Raw genomic sequence first — 22,231 nt, 5'->3', positions numbered from 1 at the left:
TACCTACTAACCCCTCATAAAATGAATCGAAAGTATCGATTTCTTGACATTCAATGCATAATTTTTAAAGCTTATGCATGGCCATGATCTCTTCGACCATCTCGATGGTTCTAAACCATCCTTTAACCATTATTCATGACCGTCAACAAATAAATTCATACCATTTGATTTCATCAAGACCAATTTATCCAAAATGCCTTAATGGCGTCCATTAACCCAACAATAAAATCCACAATTGCCAATGGCAACTTCACCAATTGAGCTTGGGAGTTCCTCTACACCGCCTTTGATAAAAAGTCACAAACTTGGGTCTTCAAACTTTGAGATAAACTAGCCTACTTCATAGAGAAGAGACTTCACATGGTCAACTATTTGCATCGTGTTTGTCCTATTTGTGGCTACTGCTTTGAGTATAGTGAAATATCAATTGTAAAATGCACCAACGATAATACTATCTCATATGAAGACTTTTATGACAAACTAATTGATCATGAAGTTTTCTTTAAACACGAGTAATAAAGAAATCCAAGCCTAAACATTGTTGCAATTGCCATGCGCGACTAATGGAACAACAACAATCACATGTGTTGCCCCTAACAATAGGGGTGAGCAAAACTCGATTCGACTCGAAAAAATCGAAAAAAATTCGAATTTCGAGTTTAACGAATCGAGTTATTCGAATCAACTCGAATATTTTTTTCGAATTTCGAGTTCGAATCGAGTTGAGTTTTCGAATTCGAATATCAAACTATAATATTTTACATTTTTATCCCAAACTCCCAAACCTTTTTACTTTTCCCTCAAAACTTTTACTCCTTCCCACTTTTCCCCCAAAACTTTTACTCCCCTCCCCTCCCAACCCCCCAATCTACCCAAAATCCATTTCCCACCAAAATTTTACTCTCCCATTTATTTTTTCTCAAAATTTTACTCCTAAAAACCCTCAAAACCTTTTATTTTCCCCCAAAATTTTTACTCTCTCCCACTTTTCCCCTAAAACCTTTATTCCCTTCACATCCCACCTCCCATCTATCCCAAACCCTCCCCCCTCCAATTTTTTTTAATATTTTCCCTCCTATTTACTTTCCCTCAAACTTTTAGTCCCTAAAACTTTTTTATTTTTCCCCTAAACTTTTACTTCTCACCCTTTACTCTCAAATAAAAAATCAAAATTATCCAAAAAAATCACTAAACATAAATAGTAATAATTTTATTTATATCTACTATTTATATTATTAAATTAAATTAAATTTCACATTTTATATTATTTATATTATTGAACTGTTTAGTCATATTGAATATTTATATTAAAATTGAATTATTAATTATGCCATAAAATATTCGTGTTAAAATTTTATATTGGTATCAATTTCACATTTTATTTTTAAAATAACTTTTATTAAAAAATCATATTTTTACATTTAATATATTTTTAATTCTAAAATACATAGTGATAAGAATCTGAAGATAATTGAAACAACTAAGCAAGCAAAGAAGCTAACCAATATATAAAAAATTAATAAATAAATTATGAAGTGATGAAAGTTAATAAAAAATTTGATTAAGGTGGACAAATTTTATTACGATGGGTGACAATGGTTACAAGGACCCAAAATTATTTTTTAAAATTTAACTCGAACAAATATATTCGATTCGATTCGATTCAAATTCCATCTCACTCGATTCGAGAAAACTTCAAATAAAGTTAGGATGATAAAATGAGATTCGAAAACTCGATTAACTCGAAAATTTTCGATTTGATTCGATTCGATTCGATTCGATCGAATACTCACCCCTACCTAACAACACCACCACTTAATTGTGGTGCTAAAGTAATTGTTTGTAAAATTGGCGAGACACCAACCTATAAGGCTTACCTAATTTTATTATATGTTAGCTTTGCAAACATGCCTGGCACACTGCCAACATATGTTGCTCACATGTCATGATTATTTTTTAGGCTCAAGCCAATTATGTAACTGCTCAACAATCCAATGCCAACCCCTGGGATCTAGGCTATAATGCCACCTATCACATTACTACAAAACCACATAGCCGAGTATCATGGATCTAATGGTGTCTCTATGGGCAATGATAATCATACATTGGTGTCTCATTAAAAGTCCCTTAAAAATACATGAAATTAAAAATTTAACCTTTAACTAAAAATTTAATAGTTGACATGATATAATTTACTATATTATATAAGTTTACAAATAAGCAATGTTAGTGTTGAGTTGTTTGTCAATTATACGTCAATTTGCAACTAAAGAAACAACTGAAATAGTAAAGAGTAGAGAATGATACAAGAATTGATTATCAGTTCGAAACCCTCCTACATTTGCATGGATTTTGTCCAAAGAGTAATGCACTATATATCAACAATATAAGATATGGTTTAAGTTTAACTCATTTGTCAAATTACAACCTCGTTTCTATAATGTGAACATAAAACAATTTGTTTACAAGTACTTTTACACTAAAAATAAGTTGTTTTCAATGAACAAGATAAGTGTTCTTATCAATTCACACTTAATCAAACCAATAAGTCTTCTTTAATTAGGCAATTGCAGACTTGTAATTCTCCAGCTAATGTGATCAAAATGTGCTATTAGGATCGTGTTCCAATTGGACTTCAGATAAGGTAATAGAATTAGAAGGGATCTTCTTACTATAGTATTTTATAAAAACACGATCTCTTCAAATATGGTAACCAAAATACATTTTAGAACTCTTGGAAAATATCCTTGCTTGATTTGATATCCTTATCAATCTTATATAAATTATAATCACTTGCACTGCTGCTCAGAATTCTCAGAGAGTTGTAAGAGATCAAACACAAAATTTCAACCAAAATATACCAGCAAATATGCATGGTAAGTAGGGTAAAAGTATCATGGAGGTCCCTGCACTAGCAGTCAGATTACATTTTGCCCCCTTTTCTAATTAAAAAATGGACAAATGAGTCCCTGTACATTAGATCAAAGAGCAAACCGGTTATTTCTGTTAAAAATTTCATTCATTTCTACTATTAAAACTGGCGTGGCTGACAAAATAACCAAAAAGTTACTCGTGGCATACTAGATGTATTTCATTTTGACATACAAAGACCAATTTTCAATAGTAAAAATTAATGAAATTTTTAACAAAAAGAATCGATTTACTCTTTGATCTAACATATAAGAACTAATTTATGTATTTTTAAGTAAAGAGGATAAATTGCACAATATCAACTTCATAGTAAGTTGCAACTGCAAATACTAAGAGAGAATGTCATAATTAATTCACTTTTTGAAACAAAAAAGAAAATCTATAAATTGAAACATACTTTTGTTGCATAATTTCCATGTAAAAAATAAAAGGCCCTACAATTGTAATATTCCCATGAAAAAGGTGTAACCCTAAACTTTTAGCCGACAACTAAAAATAATCTTCAATTAATTAACGGCTCAACTTTTATTCGAAACTTTTTCTTGGGCGGCTTGTTTATGATTGAAATTTGTCGGAAGGGGCATCGAATCTTTGTCATGTTTTGTTGCTAAAATTGATTGTCGTAGGATTGTCCGTACATCCATTAATTAGTAAAAAAAGCTATTATAATATCAAATCATCCATTTTTGTCAAAAGTGTGAAATATCAGTGCAAATTAATTGCGGCAGGGATTGAATCTTAATTTAATTAACATGTGTATTATTATCAATATAAGATGACGTGAGTTCGAATGCGTTGAAACGTATTATTTTTTTATTTATGAGTTGGAGAGTAACTATAGGTAATTTTAGATATTATGTCAAAATAATGAAATTGTTTTCAAAAAATTGTGTGGGCTAATAAGATGGTTTTTTTAAAAATATCACGTTAGCTTTTTCAAAAGTTTAATGATTAATTTTTATATTTCAAAATTTAGGTTTGCTGTTAGCATTACTAAGATTGTTTTGTTAAATTCAAGTTAATATAACATTTTTTATTACATAACTACAAAATGATTTTTTTAAATTTCAAAATGTCGCAACAACAAATTTAACAATATTAATAGTTGGGCCTAATTTGAGAATTTGAAAGTAGAGACTTAATTCTGAAAATAAAATGATAAGAACTAAATTTCCTAATTTTTGAAAAGTATTAGGACTTATGATATATTTTAATATTTTAAAAATTAAGATAAATTTTCAACATTTGAAGAGAAAACAATCATGTTTAGTGGTAAAAAATATTAAAAACAACACATGTGGCTCTCTCATGAAATCGTCACATAACAGTTTCTCTTTTCTTGGAAAAACGACACATGATATCTTTAATTTTTTTAAATGACACGTGTCATTACTACGATTAACTCATCTTCTCTTCAAATTTTTTAAAAATAATCCTGTATTTTTAAATTACCTAAAACTAACCTAATCTTTTTAAAAATAAATTTACAATTTAGTAAATTCTTAAAAAAAACAAATTAAACTACGTAAGCATAGAAGAGCTTTGAGTCAAAACAGACGCATGGTATGACGTCATAGAGAAAATATTGTCTTTTGTTCGATAAAGTATTATTTATCGTCCAAATGCAATTTAATAGAAACGTAATAAATATTATAAGAAATTGAAGAAAATAAGGGTAGATTTTGATAGGCGGTGGGGTGGGTGCGGTGCGTTTAGTTTAATTTTTGTCTCACGTTATAGTAGATAATCTCACTGTTACTATTACTTTTACACTAACCACAAGTAGATGCATCGCCCATCTAAACTCACCCTAAATAAGAGATAAGTTATTGATAGAGACTTAATTTAGTAAGATATCGTTTGTATTTATATATTTATTATTTTAAATACCAATTATTTTTATAACACAATAAATTAAGTTATAATAAAAATATAAAATTTATTTTGATATAATTATATTTATGATGCATGTACATTTTTAATCGATTTGATATCTCTATCATATTGATCTAAAAAGTGTATATATTAATATTCATTAGACGATTGAAAGTTTTTATACATAAAAAAATAGTTAGAAAATTTTAATTAAAATATTAATTATATAAAAAGTTATGGAATGATATAAAATCACTTTAGTTTTACACTGATGTAAATAGATTTCTCCTCTATAAATATATTTAGGGAATGGTTAGCACCCCCGCCCTCTTTGGATTTCTTCTCTACATATATATTTAGTAAATGGGAAAGGATCGTATGAAACAATGACGCCACATCATCTGTATCCGTTTTTCAATAGTTTAATGCCACACCAGTATTTTCATCTTGAAAAAAATTAAATCCAAATGAAAATCTTAAAATTCAATATGAAAATACTAATGTGACATTACACTAATGAAAATAGATAATGTCTCTTTCATACCATCTTTTCTGGTTAGTAGATGGATATACCAACTAATTTAAGTGATGTATATTGGTCAAGAACTAAATTCTTTGATAACAAATAATGCACATGAAAGTTTTAGCAAATATAATATATTGGTTGGCATGAATTAATTAATGAAGAAAATAGAAAGTAAGTGCACAAAGGTAGGTTAAAATTTTGTATATTTAAAATTTAGTCCATTAATTTTTATTTTAAGGAATTTTTTTGGATTTAAAAATTCAATTCTAATTATTAACAACATTAAGATTCTTCTATTAAATTCAGGTTTATTACAACGGGGGGCAAATCTAAGCAGGGTAGGTAGAGGTATTGACCCCCCAAAATGGGAAAATTATAATTCAATCCTCTCATAAATTATAAACCAATATATGATAAAACTGCATTTTGGCCCTAAGAAATGAAAAAAATTATGTTGAAGTAGTTCCTTAAAAGAAGATGAAATCATAAATTAATATATGATAAAATTATATTTTGATATCCAAAAAAATCATAATTCAATTCTGCCCCCTAAATTTTTTCTAGATTCTCCCTTGGTTACGCCATTTTTATGCTATATGGTTATCAGTTGGATTTTTTTTTAATTCCAAAACGTCACAGTCGCTAATTTAACAAAGAAATTTTAATAGTGTTAATAATTAATCATGAATTTAAAATCTGAAAGGTAAAAAGACTGAATTCTTGATGAAAATAAAAATACAGGAACTAAAATTTGAATTTATAAACAAGAACACAATTACTTATAGCCTATTTTAACCCTAAAGATAGCATTTCATATCTTATCCAACTGAACTTACATTAATTATTATTATTTTTAAAATCCTATGATTTTCATCTCCGTTTTACGGTCCATATTCAGCGTTTTCATTGTTTGAATATTGAAATTTGATTCAAGATCTCTCCATCAAACCCATCTAAAAAGCAGTTATAGTGCTATACCAATCTTCATTATCCAATAAACTTTCAATACTTGAAGTTTCATAGGAAATTTAAACTTGAACTTAATGAGTTGAAAAAATACCCTATCAAAATGGTGATGGCCGACTATTATTCAGTCACATATCTATAAAAGTAGCTCAACTCTCATAAAAAAAATTGGGGTTTTCACTAGCTTTTAAACCATGCATATGCAATCGAGTGAGAGTGAACCAGGTATGAAAGAGCTTTGTTCTAAGATCTTAACAGCTACTGATGTTGGGGTTCGTTTTTCATTCCCTACAGCTACGATGAGGGAACATTTCAAGCTTTTAGAAGGGTCACAGTCGTTGGATTTTCAAGTCATGGACAAGTATAGTAAGGTATGGACCTTTAGGCTTTACACTAGGAAAAATGATGGTCACCCTAAGCCAGTGTTAACCAAAGGGTGGCTTGATTTTGTTAAAAGAATGGGTCTCAAGGTGGGTGATAAGGTGATTTTCGTTCTGCATGGGAACCATAATGATCATCTTGGGATTCTAGTTAAGAGGAACATAAAGTTACTTGGTTCTGAGCATTGGGCTGATTTGTAAGTGACTTTGGCTTAATGGGGGTCTAAATTTGGTGAAAGTTTCATGTGAAACAAACAGGGTATAGTTTTCATTTTCACATAGTATACTTTGATGGGTCTATCCTACTTGTTTGATGCGCGTGTCTATGTCAAATATTATATACATAGCTAGGTTTCTGTTTCTTGAGCTACAAGCTTCCCAGTTAGTTTTGTGTCGTATTGGGATAAAAGTATTATAGATGTCTTTATATTAGAAGTCAAATTGTATTTTACCTCTTCTATTAAAAAAATGGGCAAATTAATCTTTATATGTTAGATCAAAGAGCAAATAAGTCCTCTTGTTAAACATTTCATCCATTTTTACTATTAAAAATTGGTCTATGTACATCAAAATGAGGTACACGTGGCACGCCACATGTAACTTGTCCATGTCAGTTTTTAATAGTAGAAATATATTGATGGAATTTTTAACAAAAATGACTGGTTTACTCTTTAATTTAACATATAAGGACTAATTTATCTTTTTTAAAGTAAAAGGAGCAAAATGCAATCTCACTTTTAGTTACAAGGGTCTATATGATACTTTTACCTCATAGAAAGTGTGTTTTATCAAGGTGCTATAAAATGTAATATATTTACACTAACATTGTAAGGGTGCAGTGGTTAAGCCACCTTGTTGGCATCTTAAATATGCCGAAGTTCAAATCATGTGGTTAGCATTCCCTCTCGTATTTGTAATATGTATAAATATATATATATATATATATATATGATGTATTTGGTGTTATATAATTAAAAAGATAAAAATAAAATTATGACTGCTTGTTTAATTTCTACCTTTCATGCATAATAAGCCAATTAATCTTTCTTCAATTTGCTCGAGGCTTGGTATCTATTTAAAAATCTCATTATAGTTGGATTCCATGAAATTCTTTTAAATTAATGATTGAAATGAATAAAAAAAGGGAAAAAAGAAAAACTTCAATTCACCGTTGATCATGCCATGTAGGATTTGCATTAAAAAAGTGAGTTTACCCTTTAACCAATTCAACAAGTTTCAACACTAAAAAAGAGAAATTGATTTCCACGTAGGGGGAGCTAAATTGATAATTTGCTGACGAGTTTTGTCAAAAAGTTAAAAGGGGAGACTGTTGGGACCTTAGTTATCCTTGTATATGAGGTTTCTCCTCGAATTCAAAAGTTTCTTGAAATGAATGGTTTGTCACCATGTTCTATCCTTTGTTCAAACAGTTGTCTGGATAGACCTTTGGACAACAATTTGGACATGTCTTCAAGACAATTAAGTGTAGTGTAAAGTTGACATTTTTTACTTTGATCTTCATGATGTGTTACACTATCAGTAAATGATCCTCAGACCATGTTTTATTCTCCTTAATGAAGTTGATTGAATTTGGAAGAGGAAGAGAAGTAAGGATCGATTTGCACCATCTCATACCTTATCCTTTTACTTGGAGGCCAAGCTAGCCGTTTTACTTGGATATAAAGGAAGTTATTGGATAAATATTCAAGATAATTTAAGAGATAAATTCAACTATTAACTTAGAGTAAGCTTATCAAAAAGCTGCTTGAAGAGCTCTTATATCAACCTATATATAAGTTATAATAAAAAATATAAAATTTATTTTGATATAATTATAATTATGATTCATGTAAATTTTTTAATCGATTTGATATATGTATCATATTGATCTAAAAAAGTGTATATATTAATATTCATTAAATGATTGAAAGTTTTTATACATAAAAAAAATAGTTAGAAAATTTTAATTAAAATATTAATTATATAAAAAGTTATGGAATGATATAAAATCACTTTAGTTTTACATTGATGTAAATAGATTGCTCCTCTACAAATATATTTAGGGAATTGTTAGCACCCCCGCCCTCTTTGGATTTCTTCTCTACATATATATTTAGTCAATGGGAAAGGATCGTATGAAACAATGACGCCACGTCATCTGTATTCGTTTTTCAATAGTTTAATGCCACATCAGTATTTTCATCTTGAAAAAAATCAAATCCAAATGAAAATCCTAAAATTCAATATGAAAATACTGATGTAAACATTACACTAATGGAAATAGATAATATCTCTCTTTCATACCATCTAGGGGTGTTCATTCGGTTAACTGACCCGAAATAACATTAACCGAATTAACTGACCTTTCAAAATTTTTAACCATTAACCGAGCTGAAATTTTTTCAAAAAAAATTAACCGAACCGAAATTTTTCCGTTTAATTCGATCGGTTAACCAAATTAACCTAAAATTATATATTTTTTATTTTTGGTTAAAAATTAACCGAATTACCCGAATTAACCGAATTACCCGAATTAACGAATTAACCGGATTACCCGAATTAACCGAATTACCCGAATTAACCGAATTGAAGCACTACATAATTAAATTATTTTTAGACTTTTAGACTTTAGTTTTAGTTTTAGTTTCAGTTTTAGAATTTTATTTTTATTTATTAAATTATTTGTAATTTTTATGATTGGGTTGGGTTGGGTTGGGTAATTGGGTTGACTTGAATACTTGAGTTTGGATTGGGTTTAGGTGAATAATGGGCCTATTTATATATTATAATTTTATTTATTAATTTTTTCAGTTAAACCGAAAAAATTCGGTTAACCGACCGGTTTCGAACCGAATTAACCGTTAACCGAAAAATCAAAAAATAATTAACCAATCCCCGACCGAAAAAATTCGGTTAACTGATCGATTAACCGAATTCGGTCGATTAACCGAATTTATTCGGTTTTACCCGAATTTTGCACACCCCTAATATCATCTGTTCTCGTTAGTAGATGAATATACCAACTAATTTAAGTGATGTATATTGGTCAAGAACTAAATTCTTTGATAACAAATAATGCACATGAAAGTTTTAGCAAATATAATATATTGGTTGGCATGAATTAATTAATGAAGAAAAATAGAAAGTAAGTGCACAAAGGTAGGTTAAAATTTTTGTATATTTAAAATTTAGTCCATTAATTTTTATTTTAAGGAATTTAGTTTATCTATTTTTGGATTTAAAATTCAATTCTAGTTATTAACAACATTAAGATTCTTCTATTAAATTCAGGTTTATTACAACGGAGACAAATCTAAGCAGGTAGGTAGAGGTATTGACCCCCCAAAATGGGAAAATTATAATTCAATCCTCTCATAAATTATAAACCAATATATGATAAAACGCATTTTGGCCCTATGAAATGAAAAAATTATGTGGAAGTAGTTCCTTAAAAGAAAATGAAATCATAAATTAATACATAATAAAATTATATTTTGATCTCTAAAAAATCATAATTCAATTCGCCTCCTAAATTTTTCTAGATTCTCCCTTGGTTACGCCATTTTTATGCTATATGGTTGTCGGTTGGATTTTTTTAATTCCAAAACATCACACTTGCTAATTTAACAAAGAAATTTTAATAGTGTTAATAATTAATCATGAATTTAAAATCGAAAGATAAAAGATTGAATTCTTGATGAAAATAAAAATACAGGGACTAAAATTTGAATTTATAAAGAAGAACACAATTACTTATAGCCTATTTTAACCCTAAAGATAGCATTTCATATCTTATCCAATTGAACTTACATTAATTATTTTTTTAAATCCTATGATTTTTATCTCCGTTTTACGGTCCATATTAAACGTTTTCATTGTTTGAACATTGGAATTTGATCCAAGATCTCTCCATCAATCCCATCTAAAAAGCAAGTAATAATGCTATACCAATCTTCGTTATCCAATAAACTTTCAATACTTGAAGTTTCATAGGAAATTTATGTAGCTACAGCTAAAATTTTTGCATGGGCACTTGTTGAGGTGATTATTGAAAATTTAAAAAATAGGGTCTCGATTTTATTTGAAAAGGGAGTCGTCACCGATCTTTTTCTAGGTGTGATCGAACACCTAATAAATTTTCTTTTTAAAAGAAAATTTTATTTTTAAACTTTTCTAAAAAAGAAGTAATTTTAGGTCTACATGAAAATCCAGAGAAAATTAGAGTTCGGGAGTCGGTTATGCGCGAGGAAGGTATTAGCACCCTCGCGACGCCCAAAATTGGTATTTTGGTAAGCGCGCGTTGTCTTAATTTTCAAAAATACGAGTTCAATTTAATATTTACTCGTGATCCGATTGAAACATGAGAATTTTTGTTTTGAAAACGCGAGATTTTTTTTGAAACAAGGGAATTTTTTTTGAAAACACGAAAATTTTTTGAAACACTGGAATTTTTGAAACACAAATTTTTTTTATTTTTATATTAAGGACGTATCGTATTTAACACGAACCGGTGATATTCACTCAACATAGCAATGAAATCAACGGATTAGTGTCAAATCAATTTGTAGCCTTATTTTTTTAAAAACACGAATATTTTTGAAAGCACGAATTTTTTTTGAAGACAAGAAAATTTCGAAACACGAAATTTTTTTTTCGAAGACACGAAAATTTTTGAATATTTTCGATTTTAAAAAAAACGTATCTTGTTTAACGCAAACCAGTGATGTTCACCCATCATAGCGATGAAATCAACGATTTAATATTAAATTGATTCGTTGCTTTATTTATTAAAATTATTTAAAATAAATAAAATTAAATTAAAAATATAAATACAAAATATATATAATGCATAAAAATACTAATAATATTAAAAATGGAATAGCATAAAAATACATGCATTAAATAAAAAATGAAATAAACGAAATTACCAAGAAGATCCAATACACGAGCTTGGTCAAACGGGTTACGCAAATTGAACTTTTTTTTTTTTCTTCTTTTTTTCTTCGTCTTTTTTTTCTTTCTTTTCCTTTTTTTTCCTCTCTGCTGGGCCGGCCTGTCGGACTTGGGCTTGCTGGGCCGCGCTGCTGGGCCTGAGGGGGCTGCTGGAACGGGCCTGGCCTACCAGTGCGCTACTGGGCCTGCTGCTTGGGCCTGGGCTACTGGGCCTATTGGGTCAAGCTGTTTTTCTTTCGCTGCAGTCTTTTTAGGGCCTGCTATTTGGGCCTAATTTGCTGTTGTGGCCTGCTAAGCTAATGGTTCCGGGTCGGACGGGTCGGTCAGCTTGACCCGGATGATTTGTTTTTTAGATTTTTTTCTTTTTTCTTTCTTTTTCGTTTTTTTTCTTTTTTCTTCTTTCTCTTTTCGTTCCCCTCCCTTCATCTTCCTTCTTCCTCTTCCGGTTCTCCTAGCCCTCTTCAACGCCGCCGCTGTCCTCTTGGCCGACGGTATCCGCTGGCGCACTTCTCCCTCTCCTCTTCCCCTTTTCTTTTTCCTTCTCTTCTTTTTCCTTTTTTTTTTCGAAAATCCGAGGACCCAAGGCGTTGCTCCGGTCCTCCACTCGCGCTCCGTCGCTCTCGTCCGCCTCCGGTGGTTGTGAGAAAGAAATGAAAACTTTTTTTGAAGTTTCTTCACTGTTTTTTCTTCATTTTTGCTGCTGATTTTTTTCTCTCTTGTTGTTTTTTTTTTTCTCTTTTTTTTTAAAATTTTGGGGGTTTGAAATCCCTTTTAAATTTGATGTTTTTTCTTCCTTTTTGCAGGTAGCAAGTGGGCTAGGAAGGGCCTAGGTCGGCCGCCGCCGTTGTAGGTGCAACTTGGGTCGGTGGCTGCCAGAGGGATCAAATCGTAAACGCAGCAAAGGTTTTTGGGGCCAAAGTGTAATTTAGAGAAAATATTTGGGTCAAAATGTAATTTTGAGAAATTGTGGGGGTCAAATTGTAATTTATAAAAGTTACGGGGTTAAAATATACTTTTCAAAAAGTTAGGGTCAAAATACTTTCTTTTTTTTGAAAAAAAAAAAACATGAAACTTCCCGGACAAACTTCAATCATATATCTATGAAAGTAGCTAAACTCTCATAAAAAAAACTGGGGTTTTCACTAGCTTTTAAACCATGCATATGCAATCGAGTGAGAGTGAACCAGTTATGAAAGAGCTTTGTTCTAAGATATTAACAGCTACTGATGTTGGGGTTCGTTTTTCATTCCCTACAGCTACGATGAGGGAACATTTCAAGCTTTTAGAAGGGTCACAGTCGTTGGATTTTCAAGTCATGGACAAGTATAGTAAGGTATGGACCTTTAGGCTTTACACTAGGAAAAATGATGGTCACCCTAAGCCAGTGTTAACCAAAGGGTGGCTTGATTTTGTTAAAAGAATGGGTCTCAGGGTGGGTGATAAGGTGATTTTCGTTCTGCATGGCAACCATAATGATCATCTTGGGATTCTAGTTAAGAGGAACCTAAAGTTACTTGGTTCTGAGCATTGGGGTGATTTGTAAGTGACTTTGGCTTAATGGAGGTCTAAATTTGGTGAAAGTTTCATGTGAAACAAACAGGGTATAGTTTTCATTTTCACATAGTATACTTTGATGGGTCTATCCTACTTGTTTGATACGCTTGTCTATGTTCCATATTATATACATAGCTAGGTTTCTGTTTCTTGAGCTACAAGCTTCCCAGTTAGTTTTGTGTCGTATAGGGATAAAAGTATTATAGATGTCTTTATATTAGGAGTCAAAATATATTTTACCTCTTCTACTCAAAAAATGGGCAAATTAATCATTATATGTTTGATCAAAGAGCAAACAAGTCCTTTTGTTAAACATTTCATCCATTTTTACTATTAAAAATTGGTCTATATACATCAAAATAAGGTACACGTGGCACGCCACATGTAACTTGTCCATGTCAGTTTTTAATAATAGAAATTGATGGAATTTTTAATAAAAATGACTGGTTTACTCTTTAATTTAACATATAATGACTAATTTACCTTTTTTAAAGTAAAAAGAGCAAAATGCAATCTCACTTTTAGTTGCAAGGGTCTATATGATACTTTTACCTCATAGAAAGTGTGTTTTATCAAGGTGCTATAAAATATAATATATTTACACTAACATTGTAAGGGTGCAGTGGTTACTCCACCTTGTTGGCATCTTAAATATGCCGAAGTTCAAATCATGTGGTTAGCATTCCCTCTCGTATTTGTAATATGTATAAAAAACATATATATGATGTATTTGGTGTTATATAATTAAAAAGATAAAAATAAAATTATGACTGCTTGTTTTCTACCTTTCATGCATAATAAGCCAATTAATCTTTCTTCAATTTGCTCGAGGCTTGGTATCTATTTAAAAATCTCATTATAGTTGGATTCCATGAAATTCTTTTAAATTAATGGTTGAAATAAAAAAAAAAGAAAAAAAGAGAAACTTCAATTCACTGTTGATCATGCCATGTAGGATTTGCATTAAAAATGTGAGTTTACCCTTTAACCAATTCAACAAGTTTCAACACTAAAATAGAGAAATCCAATTCAACAAGTTTCAACACTAAAATAGAGAAATTGATTTCCACGTAGGGGGAGCTAAATTGATAATTTGCTGACGAGTTTTGTCAAAAAGTTAAAAGGGGGGATTGTTGGAACCTTAGTTATCCTTGTATATGAGGTTTCTCCTCGAATTCAAAAGTTTCTTGAAATGAATGGTTTGTCACCATGTTCCGTCCTTTGTTCAAACAGTTGTCTGGATAGACCTTTGGACAACAATTTGGACATGTCTTCAAGACAATTAAGTGCAGTATAAAGTTGACATTTTTTACTTTGATATTCATGATGTGTTACACTATCAGCAAATGATCCTCAGACCATGTTTTATTCTATCCTTAATGAAGTTGATTGAATTTGGAAGAGGAAGAGAAGTAAGGATCGATTTGCACCATCTCATACCTTATCCTTTTACTTGAGGCCAAGCTAGCCATTTTACTTGGATATAAAGGAAGTTATTGGATAAATATTCAAGATAACTTAAGAGATAAATTCAACTATTAACTTAGAGTTTTAAGCTTATCAAAAAGCTGCTTGAAGAGCTCTTATATCAGCCTATATATAGGTTACTGGTTGAGTACATTTGGAGTGGTTGTGGAGTGCATTTTGAGAGCTTTTATCGAGTGTTTTATTGATTTTTTTATTTGTACTTTTGCACTCTTGTGTTAGGCATTTTGTTGGAGAGTTATTGTGATTTGTAAGCGAGGTTTTGGGTTTGTAAGCGAGGTTTTGGGTTTGTAATAATTTGGGTTTGTAAGGGTAGATTGAGCTACCTAATAGGTGATTCGAACTGTAACATCCCAGACCCGGCCTAGACATTATTGCCGAATCCAGAAATTTCACAAGGAATGAGTTTTGAAAACTGAGTTGTTTCGATAAACCGTTCAACTTTTATAACTCATATTCATTCATGATTATTACTGAAAACATCATTTAATTAGTTCATTTGCCAAAACACATATTACAGCTAAGGTTTAATAAAATCGATACATTTTAGAAATCCTGTTTGTATTTTTAGAAAAACCTTTTTTTGCGTAAAACTGTCGTTTTCATAAAACATTTTATCGAAGCATGCGAATTATCAAACAAGCCAAAAATCAACAGTTAAAAACCATACAGTACAGAGAGTCTCAGAAACTACAAACTCTCAAATGAATCCAGAATTTTAAATAAACCATAAATTACTAAGTCTAAATAGTTTACGGTTGAGTGGTCATCGCTAAGTCTCTGCTGCACCGATCCACCTAAGTTTGTGGATTACTTGAACAGAACAGACAAACAGATGTGAGTTTTCGTAAACTCAGTATGTAACCCAACAAAAATAGACATATAATTTATACAGAAATCACATATACATTCAGATTCAGATCGGACATAAGTCTTTTACAGAAATAGATAACAGAATCAGATATGCAGAATCCTACCCCTATCCTCTACACACCATTCAGACCATCCCAACACACCATGTGAGGTTAACAACACCTACCCATCCCTACACAATGTATTATGTCATTACGACACGTATCAAATAATATGCAGCCAAGCTGCTAGAAGGCGAGGGTCGCCTTTCAGAACACTTCCTCCATATATACAATCCCACCCCAAAAACAGATACAGAATATATATTGAGATACAGATATAACATGCTTATCATGCTTGTGTACAAATATCAGATATACATATATCAGAATAGTCAGACATGCATAAAAGTGTCCTACTTAGAGCATACTATTAGAATATCAAATCACATAATCTAGGGTTTGGTTAGCCTTTACTGACCCTACGGTAGGCCCATAGTCGATCGGAACGACCCATGCGACCTTAGAAAAAATTTTAGAAATTTGGCCTCACATGCCCGTGTGGGCCCACACGCCTAGATTGGTCTTGCCCGTGTAGGCCACACGACCTAACCCAAAACCCACATGCCTAACTTGGCCTAGCCCGTGTGGCCCACACGGCCACACTAACACCACCACATGGCTATGTCTTACGCACGACCATGCCCTCATCAATCACACGACCGTGACTCGCACACGGCCAACCACAACCACACGCCCGTGTGGTGTTGACAAAATAGTTTTTCGGCTTTTGCCAAAGTTTAATTTTTTACATTTCGGGTACACACCTGTCTCGATTTTGATGCAAAAACACACCCGAGATCACCAGAACCTAAAATCAACAAACCAAACTCCAAAATCAGTCTTAATTCACGATTAATCCAAAACCACGAAACCAACAAAAGTTCGATTCAAATGCTCATCACTTACCCCAACACCCCGAACAATTTCGATTACAAATCTGTAAGAGGAGAGCCCCGCATTTCATGATTTGCTGCTGCCAAAACAGAAAAATTAGGCTCCAATCGACAATTTGGAAATTAAAACTACAGAAGCGTTAGAACCCCACTTACCGAACAATTGAAAGGAAATAGAACATCAAAATACCAAGATTCACTGACGGATTGAAGCAAAATAGAGGAAGTAACAAAAAAGGTGAGGAATAAAATAACAGAGGAAAGCAAAAGAAAATTTGACGTCAGTTTTCTGGAAAGAGAGAGGAATTTTGAAAAAAGAAAATAAAAATAAAAAAGATATCCCAAAAATCCCTCCCCACTATCCCACTAACAACAACTAACTCAGAATTCCAACTCCACCGAAATTCTCTCATGCAACTGAGCCAAAATAACAAAAAAATACTTAACCAAGATAAAAAATAACAAAAATTTTATGTAAGTCCACTCAACAAGGGTAAGAATCAGATAAAAAATAACAAAAATTGCCAAAAAGTGAGAATTAAACCCAAGACCCCTCACACACACTCATAATACTTAACCACTGAAATAGATACACATTTGTGTCAAGTTTTTACAGAAACAGAAATAAAGTATTCAGGGCGTTACACGAACAATAGTTGAATAAAATCATGCACCGAACGAGGCTCCACTGAGTGGGATTGTTTTCCAAACTTCATTAACAAAGTTTGTGCACCTAATACTCCTCTTTTCTTTTTATTCGTTTATTGCCTTTGTTCATAGTCTTGTTCGAACTTGTGTCTAGACATCAACAAGGACAGAGAATAACTTGCCACCAATATCCCATGATTTAGATTCAAGTGAGTATGATATCCAATTATGTGTTTGGCATATATATATATATATATATATATTCAATTATTATTATTACTTTATTTTTCTTAAAATATTGTGTATTTATATCAAAACTAATACTTGTTGGATTGAGCAAGGAATTTCTGTTAAAGAAAAATGTTCATGGCAATTATTATGGCTAGCTAATCCTAAGATCTTCTACTACTTGTAAAGTTATACGTATATGTATGCATTGTATGTATGTATTATTAAACTATACAATGAAAGGAAATTAACTCTTATATATGTTCTATGGGTTTTATCATGTCAATCAAAATTTTGAGATGATATTTTTGGGAGGGTAATTATAAACTCGAATATGAACTATAAAACGGATATGAAAGATATAAAAAATTTGAGATGGAAACTCTAATTTATTTTAGTAATTGTAACTCAAAATTATGAATCCCGTTTAATCTCTTGTTTTGAAAAAAAACATTGAATCAAGGATAATAAATATCAAGTTTGTTGTTGTAGTTAACTCACTAGAATAAGCCTTCGTCATTATCACTTGGCCTAATCATAATCTCGTCGATTATGATATCGCTTATGAACGACACTTCGCCAAAGATGGGTGTTAAGCCTCTCCTTTGTATAGAACACGGATGAGGCCTCACCAAGTCCACATTAGTTTCATCACCGCCTAGTTAGGAAGGCTATCATGTTCCCCAGGAGGCCAACCATGATAATGCTGACACAGACACATGTCAAGATTTGATGCCAAGGGGACAATCATCTTCACTTATAAATACCCCTTTTTGGCCTTGAGGGGACCTAAAAATATAATATATTTATTTATTTAAGGCCTCAAATTTATCATATTTTTAATTAAAAAATAATTTAACATTATATATATTTAATGTATTTAAACTTTTGAATTTATATCTTCTTTTAATAAAATTTTGGGAAAAATAATTTATAAATATTTTGAATTTTAGAAGATTATTTATATTTTGTTATTTTTCTAAAAGGACCAATTTGCACATTTTCAAAATTGTGAGAGATCTAAGGGGTATTTACATCAATTTGTTATTTGAGTTATTTGAATTATTCAAGTCATAAGTTCAACTCGACTCGAAAAACCAAATTACTTATTCGAGATTATTAGAAAAATTAAATAACTCCATTTGATTAACTTGAAATTCAAAAAAAAATTAATTTTTTCAAATCGAATCAAATTTTGTTCACATTTAGAGTAAATTAACCTTAAATCTTTGAAGTACTAGGCGAATTCTCGTCGATCAAAGTAAACTCGAATCACTCGTAACAACAACTTGGGTCTATGATGCACGCTTTAGTTAACAAACCTTTGTACGCGAAAATGTGTAACACACCTATATATAGATTCTAAGTTCAAAAGTCTCAATTCTATGAAAAAAAAAACGGTTAATATATACAGAAGTACTTGAACTTAGTAATTTGTACCTACTTGGTATTTAATTTTTTTAACCTAACTGGTACCTGAACTTGAAAATCGTAAGCTGATTTGATACTTTTTTTAGGTACCTGACTAACACCATTAAAATACATTGACGTGGCATTGATAACTAATAATATAGTGACACGTGATAGCTTCACATTTTGACACGTGGCAAAAATTAAAAAAATAAAAAAAATTTTCCACATGTCAAAATGTTAAGTTGCCATGTGTCATTATGTTAGTAGTCATTAGTGCCACATCAACACCATGTCAACGTATTTAACAGTTTAGCTAGGTACTTGAAAAGAGTATCAAATTTGTTTACGGTTTTCAAGTTTAGGCATCAGTTAGGTTCAAAAAGAAGTTTTGGTACCAAATAGATATAAACTGCCAAGTTCATGTACTTTCGCGTATATTAACCCGAAAAATAATTAAAAGAAAGAAAAGGTGTAATCTTTTCGTCTAGTTCTCAAGAAAAAGAAAATCAAAAGACGTACGGTATGCGAAAATGCGAAAAACCCCTCGAGTCTTTGACCAACTAATATAATACTTAATGGCAGGGACGAAGAAAACTTTAGGGACCAGAATTAAATTTTGAATTTTTGAGAGGCTAAAAGTTAATTTTATCATTACATTAATTTATAGTGTTTTAAAAGACCTTTTTAATTTTACCATTTTCATAATAATGTCGAAAAGTTCCTTAAAATAATGAATGGAATCGCCATTGAAACTTCATTGTTTAAAATTTTATTTTAATCACATGAAATTAAAGATTTAGTCCTCATATTTGACATAATTTTATTTAATCAACACCTTTAATTATTTCAATTTCCATTTTGGTATTGAAATAAGTGTTTAAAAAATCCATCTAAGCATTTCAACTAGAATAACATTTTAAAAGCATAAACCCTAAATTTTACCAAATTAAAATGTAAAAACTAAATCCAAAATTTAAACATAATAGAGGATCAAAATCACAATTTGACCTTTAATACTAAAACTTCATTTGACTCATTCCAGAAAAAAGCTATGAAGCATTCAAACACTCAATCTTCATCTCTCTCTCTCTATATATAAAAGATGAGACTGAGAAAAAATAACTTGAAACAATCGATTCAACACAGCGAAGGTGAAATTCAAAAGCTTTCACTTTTATTAACAATCCCAAGATTTTTGCAGTGTTCAGTGTACAACAATGTCGATGATTTCAAAGCAGCTAACGAAGAACGATATTGAAAAGAGCTTATTGATACCCACTGATGCTTTCAGTATCTTCCCGGTCCAATTCGATGAAGGTTGTTTTTTCAACGTCACAGCCGTTGACGGCGCCGGAAAAGCTTGGGATTTCCAGTGTTTTGTTCAGCAAAGTAAGGGCATTGTTTCCGTCGGTTGGCTTCAGTTTCTGAGCGGTATAGATGTGAGAGTTGGTGATACGGTGTTTCTTCATCGGAAATCAATGGACGGCGACGACGGTGATGATTCGACGGCGAAGGTGAAAATTGAAGTGAAGAGGAAAATTAGATTGATGGGGGAAGACATATGGGCTGTCGTTCTTTAATTATTTTCATGAAATTTAACTTTTAATATTCTTTTATGATATATAATTCTATTTTAGATGATTTGTGGGAGCATTACTTAAATTTGTTGAAAGAAATAGAAAATACAAGGGTGGATTTGTTTGTAATTGATGTTTCTTATTTAATAATTATATACTTATTTCATCTAATTTTATTATTTAAACCCTCGGCTAAGTTAGGAGAAATTATTTGATGGACCCTTCCCGCCACATTATTTATGGTATTCTTTTCTATACAATTGGCACAGAATTTTCGTAATTTTTTACCCTAAACCTCGAACTCAGACCTCAAACTCTCAACCCGATTCATGAACCCCAAACCTGTTCAAGATTCAAGATTCGGAGTTTGAGATTTAGGGTTTAGGTTTGATGTTTAGGGTTTGGGGTTTAGAGTTCAATATTTGAGTTCAATATTTAGTGTTTTGGGTTCAAAGTTTGAGATTCTAGGTTAAAAAATTACCAAAATCATGTGTCAATGACATAGAAAAAGTTGTTGAAATGTCATTATATAATTGGAAAGAGGCCATGAATGATGTGATGGGAAAAGCCCATAAAATAATTTCTCCTTTATTAGGTTGAAATTATAAAAGTATTCATTCTTTTAAGTTATAATTAATATTCACTTTTATCTTTTATACTTTTATATCTTTTTAAATAAAATAATCACAAATTACAAATACAAAGATAGAACATCAACGATGAATCTGGGGACTAAGTTTAGGGAAGTTTTTAAAATTTTAGGAGTTTAATAAGATTTAAAAAAAACTAGGGATCTAATTAATTTTTCAAACATTTTGCAAGATTAATGAAAAAATTTCAAAAATATTAGAGGGTTAAATTAAAATTTTCAAAATTTCAAATGAAAATTAAAAATTTTCAAAAATATTTGAGGGCTTTGGCCTCCATTATAGTCCGCCCTGTGCTCAATAATATTAAAATACAAATCCATTACCACTCCACTTATATTTATTATTGAATAAATTTAAAATAAATAATTTTAATTAACGGATGTGGTCAAATCTAATACCTTTATTTTTTTCCTTTTCTATTTTTAAGGATATTCTTAAAATTAATCAAAGAAAAAATTATAAAATAGATCATTAAGTGTTAAAAAAACCTTAGAGCAAGAAGTTGAGTTATTTATCCGAATCATTTAGGGTTTCGATTATTTCGGATCATTTCAAATTTAAATTTTAAATTTAAATAGTAATTAACAGATTTACACGTTCTTTTCCCTCGTATAATGAAAGAGAGTATCATCTAATTACGAGTATAATTAAAGTGCAATTATAAATAATATATATATATATGATCGATTAGAATTAAAATCGATCTTCTGTTTGGTTCTCGAGAAAAAGAAAATCAAAAGGCGTACGGTATGGGAAAATATTAAAAAAACCCTTTTGATTTGAGTCTTTGACCAACCAATACTTAATTGAAAGACTACCAAAATTAAGAGCTCACCTAAGTAAAATAAATGGGGTTTCTGTCTGGTTGATTCTAGTATTATATACAAATGTTCTCTAATTTCTTGGAATCGCCATTGAAATTTCATTTGGTCAAATTTTAATTTTGGACCCTCTACCATGTTAAAAGTTTGAGATTTGGTATCTCCATGTTTTAATTCAGCATAATTTGATAATTTGATAATATCATAGATCAAAATCCAATTTTGGTGTTGGAATGGGAGCTTTTGGTTCGAAAAATTGTAAAAATATCATGGAGGCTTCTGTATTAAGAGATAGATTGCATTTTGTCCCTCTATTAAAAAAACAGCAATTTAGTCCTTTTTATTAAAAATTCCATCTATTTCTACTATTAAAAATTGATGTGGTTGATGGAATAACCGAAAAGTTACACATGGCGT

At 30.8% G+C, this 22,231-nt stretch overlaps 1 long non-coding RNA gene across 1 annotated transcript; it reads left to right on the top strand.

Moving 5' to 3' along the window:
• Positions 1-12,010: 12,010 nt before the first annotated feature.
• On the top strand, positions 12,011-12,746 carry LOC128039871 (uncharacterized). Its single transcript, XR_008194627.1, has 2 exons — positions 12,011-12,122; positions 12,435-12,746. It is a non-coding gene; the product is annotated as an uncharacterized LOC128039871 (long non-coding RNA).
• Positions 12,747-22,231: the final 9,485 nt, after the last annotated feature.

The sequence above is a fragment of the Gossypium raimondii genome, chromosome 3 (genome assembly GCF_025698545.1).
Source record: "Gossypium raimondii isolate GPD5lz chromosome 3, ASM2569854v1, whole genome shotgun sequence".
Classification (NCBI taxonomy): domain Eukaryota; kingdom Viridiplantae; phylum Streptophyta; class Magnoliopsida; order Malvales; family Malvaceae; genus Gossypium; species Gossypium raimondii.
The sequence above is the reverse complement of the archived record's forward strand: the minus strand, read 5'-3'. Positions and strand labels throughout refer to the sequence as shown.